The sequence below is a fragment of the Gossypium raimondii genome, chromosome 11, assembly GCF_025698545.1.
Source record: "Gossypium raimondii isolate GPD5lz chromosome 11, ASM2569854v1, whole genome shotgun sequence".
In the NCBI taxonomy this organism is placed as follows: Eukaryota; Viridiplantae; Streptophyta; class Magnoliopsida; order Malvales; family Malvaceae; genus Gossypium; species Gossypium raimondii.
Genome location: NC_068575.1, coordinates 50,865,777 through 50,871,776, shown reverse-complemented (window position 1 = coordinate 50,871,776; position 6,000 = coordinate 50,865,777). Strand labels below are relative to the sequence as shown.

Here is a 6,000-nt window from a genome sequence, read left to right as displayed (position 1 = left end):
CCCTCTCTTTTCTCTTCTTCCTCTTTTATTTCTTCTTTCTTTTGTTCTTTTTCCTTGTTTCATTTTCCCTTCACCATAGAAGCCCAAATTGTTGTACCCTTCTCCAACCGCCCCTAACACTATCCTCCATCGTCGGCCTATTGGGATCTAGTGCTTTTAGTGTAGTGATTATGTCTATGTATTTATAATTTTTTGAACAATTTGGTTTAAGAAAACTCCATTGTTATCATTAATATCTTTTTGTATATTGTCTTCAATAGTTTTTCTATACAAAGTAAAATGAAAGTAAATATTAGCTCATTAATTATCCAACATTTAACTAATACTAAGTTGCATTATGTGATCGGATCGTAATGGGAGAAGATATCTTATCTTAGTTGATAATCTAAACAATTCCTTAGTCTAATAGAAATTGAGCAATTCAACTGACACACCAATATGTCGTCTATCAAGTCTAATTTGAGAAATACCTTGTCTCGAGTATTGGAGCGAATGTGTAACAACCCGATTTTCAGTGGTGTCGAAAACGACAGTTTCAGAACCCCATTTCCATGGTTCGAGTCCGTAAATATTAAATATTAATATTTAAGAGGTTAATATGAAACATATTAAAGTTTGGTTTAATAATTTTGTCGAATTGATAGTTAATTAAAGTACAAGATTTATCACTACAGATTTTTAAATGACCAAAGGACCAATAGAGAAATTAGATCAATTTTAAATGGTCAAACGGTGGTGCTGGATGACAAAATCCACTATCTTAGACAAATCATGCTTATGATTAATTAATTAAAGTTTAATTAAATTAATTAAGATTAATTAAAAATTAAACTGTAATACCCAATTTTGTCCCGGGCCCCAATTAATAAATAAAACCAAATTCAATAAAAATTCAAAGTCCATTTACATAATTAAAGTCCATGTCCAGATTACAGCAAAATTAGAAGCCTATTTACCCAACTAGCCCAATACACCCTAGCCCATAACATAAACAAAAAATAGAATCAGAAACCATAGCAAAACCTTCAGCCGCTGCTTCCCCTCCGCGCGTGCCGAGACTCCGCGCGCGTGCGCCTGCAACGAACAACAAACAGCGAGCAGCAAGAGAAGCAAAATGACAGATTGACAGCTAAAAATAAAGAGTTTTCTGTAATTTTTATTTTTATCTTATTCGGCTTTATAAAGCCATTTGTAATACTGTAAAGAGGGGATAGGGAAAAAGGAATGAAAAAAACCGAATTGCAGTAAATTTTAAGAGGTGATTTTCCGATTTCAGTTTTTTTTTTCGCTTCTTCGTTTTTTTTGTTTTTTTTCCTTCTTCTTTCTTGGATATGCGAAAATAAAAAACGGGGAGAAAAATCGATTAACAAAATAAGAGAAAAGAGAGGAAGTTTACCTTCATTAAGTCCGCCATTGAAGCCTCTATCCGCTCCGATTGAATCGGGGGTAGATGGATAAGGGGGCCAAATCTGAAAACGGCGCACAGAGAGGGTAGATTTAGGTTTTTTTTTAGGTTAGATTGATAATTGAAATGGCTGCTAATTTTTTAGGTTTTTTGGGGCCTATAGACAGTGTAAGAAACGACGTCGTTTGATGCAGTTTCAGTGATTTCAAAACGGCGTCGTTTAAGGCCGAGATCCGCGCGGTGACCCGACCCGAGGGGAGGATTCGCGCGTTTTGTCTCAATGACTTATTTGCGCAATTGTCCCCCAGATTTTGATACGAGTTTAAATAGATCCTTTATGTTTCTTAAATTTTACCACATATTTCATTGTTTATTTCAATTTGGTCCATGGCGAAACGCAGCGTTTTGAGGATGGGGATATTTTCCTCTTTAGTCCCCATGTTATTCGCGCGCGCCTTTTTGGTCCTCAATTCTGCTTTATTTTCATTTTTTTCTTTTTATTTCGAATTTGATACAATTTTGTCCATATTTATTTAATTTAATGTACTTGATTTTTATTCTGTTTAAATTTAATTTTTCTGTTATTTTTAGATATATTTATTTTAAATCTCACATTATTTTATGCTTAAGCTTAATATCTTTTTAAACTTATCATCAATATTACTTTAATTTATAATATTTTATTATTTTAAATTTATCATGTATGTTTATTTCAAATTTATTATGTATTATAATTAAAATTTGTCATGTATTTTTAAAATTCAATATAAATTGCACGTTTATTTTATAGTACACTCATTTATAAAATTCACTTTTATATGTTTTTATGTGAAAGATTTTTTAATGATATTCTTATACAATATTAATATATATATATATATAGATAAGTCATATCAAATTATTATTATTATAAGATTATTATGTTTACACATTTTTAAAACTAATTTATATATATAATCATATTCTTTTAAAAACCCTATTTTATATATTTCGTTTATTTCAACTTCTTTATATATATTATTATGTATATATATTATCATTTTACTATTTTTTTCTTTCACGTGTATTACTTATTTAAATTAATATATGTATATTATTTTATGTATTTTAATTTTCTTCTTATATAATATTTATTTTTAAATTTATTTGGATACTATTATTTAATGTAGTATTTATTTTTAATGCTATTTTGATTTATTTCAAACTTTCATTTTTGTACATATAATTTATTGATTATAATTTCCTTCTTGCATATTGTTTGTTTTAGTTATTTCAAAAACTTGTCACATTTCATTTTTGTTAATTTGTTTGGTATTTTTAGATTAGATCACAAAGATTAATGTTTGTATTTGCATAATATGTGACTATTGCCCTTATGTGTATGGTATTGTTTATTTATATTTATTGATTCTTTGTCGCTCATTAGTGTACATTTTAATTTACGAATTATTATTTCGCGTTATACATGATCATCCCATTGCGTTTTATTTGTCAAAAAGATTACGTTTCATTTAAGCATTAAAATCGTTTTATTCAAAATTTTTCAACATAAAGCAATACTCAGTATTTAGGATCTGCGAAAAGATTGAGCCCTAACTTATTGGGTTCCAATTTTTCTCATTGAATCTAAATAATCGAGTACCATTTTTTAACCGAGACATAAATAAAAAGCTCATTCTCAGGAATTCGATACGTTGTGTCTTAACGCATTGGATATGACATGTTGTTTTCTCAAGATGAGGGTTTTTCTAAAAGATAATAAAGACAATATTCAATGTTTGAAATTTTGAGAATTTGTGCCCTAACGTATTGGGCTTCGATTTCTTTATCTGACTTAAACAATTGAATATCCTTTTAAATTTCATTGTCGAAACCATTTTTTAAAAACAAAAAATTTAGGTTGTCGACTTTAAAAAATGAAAATTGGGAGTCGCCACCAATCTTTTATTAAGGTGTGATTGGATCACGTAAAAAAACGGCTTTGGTCTATGAGTTTTAGAAAAACAGATCCGGGAGTTAGTTACGTACGAGGAAGGATTAGCACCCTCATAACGCCCAAAATTGGTACCTAGTTAATTAATTAGTGTCTTAATGTTAAAATTTTGAAAAATATAATCCTTAGCAAAAACTTAAAAACGTTACTTATTAAGACCCTTATCATTTCGAATAAAGAAAATGTCACACCCAATGCGTTAGGGCACAACATTCTAATTTCCTCAAAAATGAATTAGTCTAAAACTCGTGTAATAAAAATTTAAAAGAATATTCATTTGTTTAAGATTTAAGAAATCGCGGCCCAATACGTTAGGGCACAATTCCTCAAAATCCCAAACTTGAAATATTTCCTTTATTATTATTTTTTTTAAATATTTGTCTCCAGAAATCAATACGTCACATCCAATACGTTAGGATACAACATATTTAACTCCCCAACAACAAGCTTTTTATTTTATATATTTTTTATTAATGAGCAACCTCGATCGTTGATTTAACGAAGAAAATCGGAACCCAATACGTTAGGGCTCAATTTCCTTGAAAATCCTAAATACGAGTGTTATCTCAATTTTGAAAATTTTAAAATCGAAAAAAATGATGTGATGCTACATTAAATATAAAATGTAATAATAAATACAACAATGGCATAGAAATAAACGAAATTAATGTACATAAACAACGACATGTAAAATATAAAATGAATATAAATGAAAACATAAATCAATAAGCAAATGAAGGAAATAAACAAAAAAAATATAAAGAGAAAATGTACAAAATATATATACATTTGAAATTATGAAGAATAAAAGAGATAAAGATAATTTACTCATAAAATTTTGGGTTATAAAACTTATATATATATATATATAATACATAATGCATTTATGAAAACAAGGAAAATATAAATATATACATATAAAATATATTCATGCATTTACAAAAAATGAAACATATAAGTATAATATAAAACGTGGAAAATATTTATAATAAGCTTTGAATGGAGTATAAATATATGTGTATATATTACAAAAATGTATAAACATATAAAAATCATAGAATATGGGCAAACGTATAAATATTATGAAATATAAATGTGTGTATATATATATGTATAAAAACTATGAAAATAAAATAATAATAAATTATGTATATAATATGTATATATATTAAAAGCGTTTAAAATATATATGTATATATATTAACATGCATATGCACACATATATGTAGGTATAATAATAATAATATATAATATAATAATAAAAATACTAATAACAAAATTAATAAAATAGACTAAAAACCTAAAATGAAAGATTAAGGATTAAATTGAAAATCAACATAATTAAAAAAAATGAAGGGCCCAATTAAAAGGCGCGAATAACTCATAAGGCTTGAATGGGAAAATATCTCCATCCTTTGAAACGCGTCACTTTATTAGGGCTAAATAAAATAAATGAATAAAATTGGCAGTGGTATCACCTTCTGCCTTTTTTTAAATCGTAAATAAGTAAAAAATAATCAAAAAAGAAAAAAAAAGAAAATAGTAAGCCACCTTTAAAAAACTGCCAATCGTTCTCCTTTTTTATTGATTCTTTTTTTTTTCTGACAATGAAGGGAGAGGCCTCTATTTATAGCTGAGCCTCCCCAAATCCAACGGTATAGATCAATTACATCAACAGCTAAGATTAATGTAACACCCCTTACCCGAGTCCATAGCCAGAGTCGAGCATGAGGCGTTACTTAACTTAACTTAAAGGTTCGGGGCATAAAAATTTACTTATAAAAGTTATTTCACCAGCAATCACTTAATTAATTATAAATCAAGCTACGAAACTCAAAATTTAGATCCATAAATTTTCCCTGAAACTAGACTCATATATCTTTTCATCATAAATTTTTCAGAATTTTTGGTTCAGCCAATTAGTACAGTTTATTAGTTAAAGTCTCCCCCGTTTCACTGGTTGACTATCCTGACCTCTCGTCACTAAAATTCAATTATCTCATTATACAGACTTCATATGGTGTTTCTAATTATTTATACTTAAAATAGACTCATTAATGAATCTATACATATAAATTATAACTCTTAATCCCTTTTGTAAAATTTTTAATGAATTTCTAAAGTCAAAACAGGGGACTTTAAAATCATTCTGACCCTGTCTCACTAAAATTCAGATATCTAAGAGTATATAACTCTTTTGCTTACTCTATTTCTTTCATGTGAAATTAGACTCATTTATCTTTAATTTCATATCTCACTCAGCTTCTAATTCAATTTCCACTATTTTTGATGATTTTTCAAAGTTACATCAATGCTGCTGTCCAAGAACTGCTCCATTGCAATTTTAAAAAAAAAATCAATATAACCTCTTTATAATTATCTAACCTTCCCTGCAAATTTCAAATCACAACCAACTTCAGTATTTCAACTACTTCACTTGAATACTAATGAAGTTCAACCAATCAACCATTTCAAACTAAAAACATGTATTTTTCAATGTCTAACACAACCATCACATTCAATTTTACTTTGCATACTTAGTCATTCATTCTATTACTTTTTACTTCAATTCCCTATACATGCATATAAATCCAAAAAGTTA

At 27.8% G+C, this 6,000-nt stretch overlaps 1 long non-coding RNA gene across 1 annotated transcript; it reads right to left on the bottom strand.

The window, feature by feature from the left end:
* Window positions 1-862: 862 nt before the first annotated feature.
* Window positions 863-1,832, bottom strand: LOC105803203 (uncharacterized). Its single transcript, XR_001136394.2, has 2 exons — window positions 1,397-1,832; window positions 863-1,074 (listed from the first exon to the last, which is right to left on the bottom strand). It is a non-coding gene; the product is annotated as an uncharacterized LOC105803203 (long non-coding RNA).
* Window positions 1,833-6,000: the final 4,168 nt, after the last annotated feature.